General features: G+C 43.4%; 1 pseudogene; it reads right to left on the bottom strand.

The window, feature by feature from the left end:
- Positions 1–3,091: 3,091 nt before the first annotated feature.
- On the bottom strand, positions 3,092–3,955 carry LOC138998804 (protein SET-like; annotated as a pseudogene).
- Positions 3,956–9,861: the final 5,906 nt, after the last annotated feature.

Below are 9,861 nucleotides of genomic sequence, written 5' to 3'. Positions count from 1 at the left end.
GCATGGAGGCCTCTGGGATTGGGCAGTCCTCCAGCTGGTGTTGAATCAGGCCGGCCCCTGTGAGTCCTCCCCATGCATCACATCGGACATAAATCACAGTGAATGACGCCAGTGATGAGGGGCCCCTGCTGATGACATGGGGCTCAGAGCATGAATGAGCGAGAAGTGATCTTTGCTGTTCTCAGCCACCGTGATCTGGGTCTGCTTTTCCTGTAGCAGAACCAAACGGTCCTGACTGCTAGAGACATTGCACATGAGAATCTGGGCCTCTGGTTTTCTAGAAAAAATCAAGGGCTCTGGCCACAGGAGGCTCCAGCTTCCACATGGCAGCTAGTGGATGGGCTGAGCGGCGGCTTTATTTGGGGGCAGGGCCTCCCCACTTTGCCCATTTGCCCTTGTGCGTTCACTCACTCATGCGGCCACTCTGGCATTGGCATTTGCCGCCCCCAGGGGCCTCTTAGGGCCTCTGTCTCTGAGTCTCACCACTGCCTTGGACTCCTACCCCAAGGAGAGTTTCTGAGACTCAGCCACCTGGTGTATGAGACACTGCTGCCCGCCAGGGACCTTTGTATCCAATACGGGGCATGAAGCTTAGGAGTGGTAGGTGTTCATAATGCATTTGCTGACTAACAAACCCCTACACTCAAGGAATGACATTGTCAGCGGGTGGGAGCTGCCCCCACATGGAAGTCTGCCCACTCTCAGGGCCATCTACTCCATTTCTGTCTGCCAGGCCGGGAAGATTTTATTCTAAGGAAGTGGTTCTCAACCTGTGGGTCTCGACCCCCTAAGGGGTCAAACGACCCTTTCACAGGGGTCGTCTAAGACCATCGGAAAACACATATATAATTGCATATTTTTTTTTGTGATTAATCACTATGCTTTAATTATGTTCAATTTGTAACAATGAAAATACATCCTGCATATCAGATATTTACATTACGATTCATAACAGTAGCAAAATTACAGTTATGGAGTAGCAACGAAAATAATTTCATGGTTTGGGGTCACCACAACATGAGGAACTGTATTAAAGGGTCGCGGCATTAGGAAGGTTGAGAACCACTGTTCTAAGGGCTCAGAAGGTGGTAGGGCCCTAGAGAAAGAAGCTGGTGAAGCTCAGAGTCACACAGCTCGTGAAGGGAGGATGTGCTGGCCCAAAGCCAGTGCCCACATTAGCTCACAGGATTTTCTCCTGTGGCTTCTCAGAGAGAAATCAAGCTCTCTTGCTTCTCGACTAAGTTCCTCCAAGGCCACCACTATGTATCTCAAGTATGGATTTTTTATCATCCCAAAAAGAAACTTCATAATCTTTAAGCAATAACTCCCCATTCCCCCTCCATCAGCCCGTGGTAACCATTGTTCTACTCTCTGAATTTTCCTATTCTAGGAACTTCATCTAAGTAGAATCATGCAATATGTGTGTCCTTTTGTGTCTGGCTTATTTTATGTATCATGTCTTCAAGTTCCATCCATGTGGTAGCATGTGTCAGAATTTCACTTCTTTTTTATGGATGAATAATATTCTATTGTATGTATATATCATGCTTTGTTTATCCATTTACTAGTATATGTTGATGGATACTTAGGTTGTTTCTACCTTTTGATTATAAATAATGCTGCTATGCACAGTGGACAAGCATCTGTTTGAATCCTGCTTTCAGTTCTTTGAGGTATATACTTAGGAGTGGGATTACTGAATCACATGGTAATTCTATGTTTAACATTTTCAGGAGCAATTATAATCTTTTTTTATAGTAACAGAAGCATTTTACTTTCCCATCAGCAATGTGTGATAGTTCCAGTTTGTCCACATCCTCAACGACACTTTTAAAAATATATATTTTTATTGATTTCAGAGAGGAAGGGAGAGGGAGATAGAGATATGAACATCAATGATGAGGGAGAATCATTGACTGACTACCTCCTGCACACGTCCTACCAGGGACCAAATCTGCAACCCGGGCATGTGCCCTTAACTGGAATTGAACCCAGGACACTTCAGTCCGTAGGCCAACAGTCTATCCATTGAGCCAAACCAGCTAGGGCAACACTTGTTATTTTTTTCATTAAAAAATAAAACAAAACGGCCATCCTAGCAGGTGTGAGGTAGTATCTGGTTGTGGTTTTGACTTGAATTTTTCTATCTAATGACTGATAATATCGAGCATCTTTCTATGTGCTTATTGGCCATTTGAATATTTTCTTTGAAAAAAATGTCATTAAATTCTTTGTCATTTTTGTATTGAATTATTTGATTTTCACTGTGGAGTGGTAGGAGTTATTTATTTATTTTGTTATTAATTAATTCCTAACCAAATATATTATTTGCAAATATTTTCTCCCATTCTGTGGGTTGTATTTTCACTCTCCTGAGTGTAGCCTCTGATGTGTAAAAGTTTTTAATTTTTTTTTTTAGAATTTTATTTTAGAAGTGTCATCTTAAACTGCAAGAATGCCCATTAAACATCACAATTACACATGCCAAAGAAGCCTTGTTGTCAAAATGCCCACTTAACCCACCCAAACTTCTCAACCCCGCCCTTTGTGTACCTTCTATACCCATCTTTATAAAAGTGTTTTTTTCTTTTTTTAAACAACAGAAAGTAGACAGACACATGTTGGTAAATGCTAACTGTCTATATTCACAGAGACACAGTGTAACCTCTGAGCCCAGTACACAGAGGAAGGAGGAAAAAGCTAGAATTCTGTGCGCTCCTACGCAGGGGCCAGCACCCTCCAGCTCCCAGCAACCTAAGGGAGCAGAAGGGTTTTTTCTTTTTCTTTCTTTTCCCTGCAGAGCACAGTGGTGTTGACTCCATAAAGCTTTGGTTGAGACAGGGAGGGGTAACAATGAATTTGGAACAGAAAGGGGCAGGTGTTCTTTCCCCATTGTATTCTGCCCAACGTACATCCCTCCTCCCATCCCCGCACCCCCCACCCCCGGCCTGCTCCCAAAGGTGAGAACCATGGTGTAAAGGAGAGAAAAGAGACCTCAGATACAGGGCAACTGAGCACAAGAAAAAATAAAGAGACTGCAACTCGCTCTGAGGGACTGGAGAAAATTTGAAAAGGACCCATCAGTGTTCCATTAGTCATCTTCTCCTTCATCTTCCTCCCCTTCCTCCCCCTCGTCATCATCTTCATCTTCTTCACCTTCATCCTCATCCCCTTCTTCATCAATATCTTCCAACCCTTCCTCTTCATCATCATCGCCATCTCCTTCTCCTTCCCCTTCTTCATCATCCATGCCAGGAAGCAAGTAATACTGTAATGGATTTGACCAAATATCCTCTTTGATGACTTCTCCCAACTCATCTGCACCTGCCTAAGAATGGTCAGTAGCCATGTAAAAAGGCTCTCTCTTCCTCGTGCTGTCCCTTCCTGCTGGCTTTATTCTGTGTTTGACTTGAATATTTCCGCCAAATCCTTCCCAGATTTCCATTTGATTTCAGTGGACTTTGAAGATGTATCACCACTCCCATCCAGATAAAATTCTTTAGAGAGAACTTTATTTTTTGAAGTAAGGATTTTCATCAAAATAAAAATCTCTTCTATGGCCTGATTTAATATCTTCAAATTCTGTCACTTCAACTCTTGTCAAATAAGGCAGTGCCTCTTCCCCCTCTTCCCCAAGCAGTACAGATACCTGTAGATGGTTGACAAATGTTGTTACTCCAAAATTTTGGATTTGGGGGATCATTTCTGACATCTGAAAAAATGATTGGCGGCGTGTGTTATATTTCTGTTCTGCCTTTAAAATCTCCTCGCTGACTTGTTCATTAAGTCGGTCTATTTCATTTTGTACTTTATCAATATGTTCAACTGCTTTTTGTTGTTCTTTTTCTTCCTTTGGCAAGTCCTGAGGGGCTGACTTCTTCTCCTGCTTGGGGGCAGGAGGCAGTTTTGGTTTCTCCGTTTGAAGTGGGAGTGAAGACTGGTGTTTGGGGGCCATGCTGTGAGGAAAGTCCGAGAACCAACCAAAGGGAAGTTGCAAGGCTAGAAGAAGCTCTGAGAGCTGACTTAATTTGATGAGTACAATTTATTAGCTGTGCTTTTGGTGTCAAACCCCCTGTCCCCCAAATCATTGCTAAATCCAATGCCATGAAGATTATCCTCTATGTTTTCTTCTGAGAGTTTTATAGTTTTAAGCTCTTATGCTTAATTTTTGATATATTTTGAGTTAAATTTTCTCTATTGTTTTTCTATAGCTATTGTTTTCATTTGGGTTTAATTTGTGCTTATTTTCTAGTTCCTAAGATATACACTTAGGTTACTAATTTGAGATTTTTTTAAATGTATGTATTTACTGCCATACAGTTTCCTTTAGGACTGCTTTCTCTGTGTCCTATAAGTTTTGGTATGCAGTATTTTTGTTTATCTCAAGATGTTTGCTCAATTTCCTAGTTATTTTTTTTCCTTTTTAAAAATTTATTTTCTTTATTGATTAAGGCATTACATATGTGTCCTTACCCCCCCATACCTCCCCCTGCCCCTGCTCATGCCTTCACCCCCCTAGTGTCTGTGTCCATTGGTTATGCTTATATGCACACATACACGTCCTTTGGTTGATCTCTCTCCCTTCCCCCCACCCTTACCTGCCTTCCCTCTGAGGTTTGACGGGCATCTTACAACGTGTCTTTTCTGACACAAGAAATGAAACTAGAAATCAATAACAAAAGAAAAACTAGAAAATTCACAAATACGTGAAAAATAAACAACACTACTAATCGACCAATGCATCAAGTGTCTAGTGCTTCAGCTGGGAAGACTGAAGGGGTTTTATGTGAATCAAACGGCTAAGAGATATAATAGCTGGGACATGAGGGTCACTTCTAAGGACAGGGCATTTTCACTCTGTCAGCAGTGCTTGGATGCCTGGCGCACAGGCCCAGTGGGGACTGTCAACTGGAGTGCTCATCCATGGCTATCTGCATGGCTTGGGCTTCCTCCCAGCATGGTGGCCTCAAAGTAATGAGACTTCTCACATGTCAGGCTAGGGCTCCAAGGATGAGTGTTCCAACAATTAAGAGGAAATGGCACTGCTTCCTGTGGCTCAACCTCAGAAGTCACACAGTGTCACTTCCCCTTCTCCTTGGTCAAAGCAGCCACAGACCCCCCAGACTCAAAGAGGGGACACAAATCCACCTCTTGACGTAGGAGTGTCAGAGAGTATGCAGCCATATTTTAAAACAGAAGTGGCATTCTTTGCACTGGTTCCAGCTTCCTGATGGGGCTACCCAGCTGCAAGACAGGAAAGTGTGCAGTGGCCCTACTCAGGGACACTGTTCTGCCTGCCCTATGTTGGCAACACCCTCCTGGGAGAACTGGTGACTCTGAGCCTGGGGTTGTGAAGTTCTTCTGAGAAATCATAAGGAAAGAAGGAGCTGGAACTCTTAGTTATTAAGCACCCACTTTGTGCCAAACACATTATAGCAATTCTGGGGAGCGGGGCATCATGGGACATATAACAGGAGCAGGACAGAGTCTGGGATACATAAGTGCTCATTATTAGTGGTATTATTGTTCTTTTTTCATGTTTCCCAAGGAAGACTTAGTGAATTGCTTCGTTAATTTTCCCTGTAAATGTCATTTAAAGACAGAAAACAAAGGCTGTGGCCCCAGAAGTTTGGGGAGTGCCATGTTCCCACCACCCCACTGCTTATGACCACATTAAGGCCATTGTATCAATTCTCATGGACCAGTGGGCCAGCTGCTGTGATGACCAGCTCTGGCTTTCTCTGGCTCCTCTCTGGGTCCTCAGCTTCCTTGCTGTTGGCCGTCAAGTGGCCCGGCCAACTCTGGCTGCCTATGACCAAGTTGCCTCTGGATCCTGGGGGACTGCTGGGAGGGGTGTCAATCCTGCCTCTGCTCTGTGAACCTGGAAATGGGTGGTTTCCATGTGCCTTCCAGTCATAACCCAGAGACTGTCCCTATTCCCTCCACCCCTGCCGCCCCCGTACCTCTGCCAGCCCCTGGGACAGTGCTGGGTGGTCACTTTGGAGTTTCTCTCTGTGTCCCTCCCTACAAGGCTTACTGGGAAGTCTAAGGATAGAGCCCAGCCAGGCTGTAGTGGCAGCAACCCTGAAACCGGATACAATCATAACCAGGAACCTCCTGACTGCACCCAACAGACCGGAACCGGGCAGAGGCCAGAACACCGCCTGATTGTCACTCTCACCCCTGCTCAGGCCTGACTCTCAGCCACAGCTTCACATGCTCTTTTCGATGGAAAATCAAGGGGCATCCAGGAAGATGGCTTAGGCTCCAACAGGACAGGCCCAGGAGGGTCTGTGCCTGCTGTTGCCTCTGGGCCCTAGGGCACAGGATGGGGACCAAGGAGGAGGCTGCCAGCAAAGGTGGAAACCCTGTTCTGGGACAGGGCGCTGGACTTGCCAGGGGCTAGCTTTGTGAATCGTGGTCTCTGGTGTCACTGTTGATGATCTCCCCTGCTCCCTCTCCTCATGCTGCACTGTTATCTAGCTGTCTGTGGATTCTAAGAAAGAAGACACCTACTAAGAAGGGCTCCTGTGCTAACTGGGCTGAAATTTAAAAAAACAAAACCAGAAAAAAAATGTAGCAGCCATTTCTACACGGGGGGCCTTTCATGCAAATTGCACTTCAGGGAAAAGCCTGCACTGAACTAACTGCCAACTGAGCCAGCCCTTATGGAGAAGTTCCTGGGATCCTATTTCAACCAATAGGACTGAGGCTTTCCCTATCCAATCAAGCTGCACAGCTATATCCCCCCCCATCATCTTCTTCATCAACCTATCAGAGTGGCTCTTTGCTGACCTATTAGGACACTGCCTTTTGGACCAATCAAACTGTGAGGACTTGGAGTCCTCATTTGGATGAGGATGAACCAATCAGGGACCAGGGGCGGGGACTGCTGGTTATGTAAGTCAGCTCCCCTCTGGCTCTGGGAGCACTGCGGCTCATTCCACTGGAGCTGAAACACTGGAGCAGAGCAGACCAGCGGGGAGCAGACCACCAGCATACATTTTTATTTTGAGATAATTGTAGGTTCACAAGCAGTTGTGAGAGACAACACAGAGAGGGCCTGTGTGTCCTTTTCCCAGTTTCCCCCAGTGCTTATAGCTTGCAAAACTGTAGCACAGTTTCACAGCTGGGATCACGATGTCACTATGGTCCACAGAACATCCATCACCACAGGATGTTAAACAGCCTCACCCATCTCCTGCCCTTCTTCACCCCCACCCCTGAGCCTTGCAGCAACTCGTCTCCTTTTCAATACGTCTCTCATTTCATGTCTTTTAAATGGAACCTTTTGTGATCAGTTGTTCTCCCTACTCAGAGTAATTCCCTGGAGATTCATCATGGTTTTGTGCACATCAGTAGTTCATTTCTTATTTTTTTATATATTTTATTGATTTTTTACAGAGAGGAAGGGAGAGGGATAGAGAGTTAGAAACATCGATAAGAGAGGAACATCAATCAGCTGCCTCCTGCACACCCCCTACTGGGGATGTGCCTGCAACCAAGGTACATGCCCTTGACCGTAATCAAACCTGGGACCCTTCAGTCCGCAGGCCGACTCTCTATCCACTGAGCTAAACCGGTTAGGGCAGTAGTTCATTTCTTTTTACTAATGAGTAATATTCAATGCTAGGAGTGTGCCACAGTTTATCCATACACTCATCTAAGAATATCTGGGCCATTTCCAATTTTAGCTTTTACAAATAAAACCAATATGAACATTCCATGTGCCAGGTTTTGTGTGGATGCCATATCCATTTCTCTGAGATAAATGCATAAGAATGCAATGGCTGGATCTTCTGGTAATTCCATTTTTAGCTTAAAAATAACCGTCACAGAACTTTGCAGAGTGGCTGTACCATTTCACATCCCCACCAGGGCATCCACAGCCTCAGGGCATTTGGTGCTGATATGGCCAATTGTTATTTAGTTTGCATTATTCTAATAGCTAAGGATGTCAAACAGCTTTGCACGTGCTCATTTGCCAACTAGTATCTTCAGCGAAATGTCTTTTCATATATTTTGTCCATTTTATAATTGGTTTGTTGGGAATTTTTTATTGAGTTTTGAGAGCTCTTTATGCATTCTAGATAGTAGTCCTTTTTTGGATATGTAGTTTGTAAATGTTTTCTTCCAGTCTTTCTTTGGTCTTTTCATTCTCTTAAATGAGTCTTACACAAAGCAAAAGATTTTAATATGATGGATCCAATTTATCAATGTAGCTTTCCTGGGTCGTTTCTGGTGTCAATCTAAGTATTCTTTGCCTAGTACTAGATCCTAATGATTTACTCCTATCTTTTAAAAGTGTTTTTGTGTCTTTTACATTTTATATTTATATTTAAGTCAGTGATCCCCTGGAATGAACTTCTGTGTAAGCTGTGAGGTTTAGATCGAGGTCCATCATTTTGTCTATGGATGTCCAATCGCTCCACCACCATTTGCTGAAAGGCTGTCTGTTCTCCCTTGAAATGCTTCTGCACCTTTGTACAACCAACGGCTGTACTTGGTAAGTGTTCTGGGTCCTCCGGCCTGTCCCATTGATCTCACTGTCTCTTTCCCTCCAGCACCACATGTCTTTTTTGCTGTGGCTACAGAGGAAGCCTTAGTATCAGAAGAGTCACTCCTCCCTCTTCATCTATTTTTTGTCAGAGTTGCTTTAGCTACCCTGGCCTGTGCTTTCCCACATAGATTTTAGAATGAGCTTATCTACGTGTAACAAAAACCCTCTTGGATTGGGGTAGGACTTGCACTGAACCTATAGATCAATTTGGGGAGAACGGACTTCTTTACCATGTTGTTGAGTCGAGCAATTCGTGAACATGGTATTTATTTAGGTTTTTGTTGATTTTTTTCATACAATGGTTTTGTAATTGTCAGCATTTCAGATCCTATACATGTTCATTATTAATATATAGACATGTGATCAATTATATGTTTGCAACCTTGCGAACTCCAGGAGTTCTTTTCTTTTGTAGATTCCTTTGGATTTTCTATGTAGACAATCATTTCATCTGTAAATAGCGGAAGTTTAATTTCTTCCTTTAAAATGTGCTCTCCCCGCGGGCCTTTTTGCAGTGGCTAGAACATCATTCCTACGTGGAGTAAGAGGGTGAGAGTGGACATACAGAGGGAAAGCATCAAGTCCTTTCCCAGCAATTGCCATGTTAGCTGCAGGAATGTAGTAGACACTATAAAGTTGAGGGGGTTTCTCTGATCTGACTTAGTTTGCTGAAGTTTTCATCTTGAATGGGTTTTGCATTTTTGTCAAATGTTTTGTTGCATCGATTGATATGACCATATGATTTTTTTCTCCTTTAACTTGTTGGTATGATAGATTACATTGATTAATCTCAAAACATTGAATTAGCCTTGCATTTCTGGAATAAATCCTACTTGGTTTTGGTGTATATATTTTTTATACTATTGGATTCATTTTGCTCATATTTTGTTGGGGATTTTTGCATCTGAATTTATGAGAGATATTGGTTTGTAATTTCTTTTCTTTTCTTTTTTTTGTGGTGTCTTTGTCTGGTTTTGATATCTGGGTGATGCGGCCTCACTACTCACCTTGTCAGGTAATTTCAACATCTGATTTATCTCAATGTTGGTGTATGTTGATTGCCTATTCTCATTCATGTGACAAGTTAGTTTTTATTGTATTGTGGACATTTTGATATTATATTCTAAAACTCTGGATTTTATTTCTTCTTTTTATCCTCTTCCTCCTCCTTCTTTTCTCTCTTCTTCTCCTAATAAGGGAGCCTCCCTGTTCATGTGTAGCACAAGGGCCAGGTGGGTGTGCATGTTTTTGGCTACTTCATCAACTCCCTGCTGGGCCCTCTGATTCCAGGGAGCACGAAG

Source organism: Myotis yumanensis, unplaced genomic scaffold (assembly GCF_028538775.1).
Source record: "Myotis yumanensis isolate MYYU_CA2020_CCGP unplaced genomic scaffold, mMyoYum1.0.hap1 SCAF_21, whole genome shotgun sequence".
In the NCBI taxonomy this organism is placed as follows: domain Eukaryota; kingdom Metazoa; phylum Chordata; class Mammalia; order Chiroptera; family Vespertilionidae; genus Myotis; species Myotis yumanensis.
Note: the sequence above shows the minus strand (reverse complement) of the source record. Positions and strands in the feature narration are given on the sequence as shown.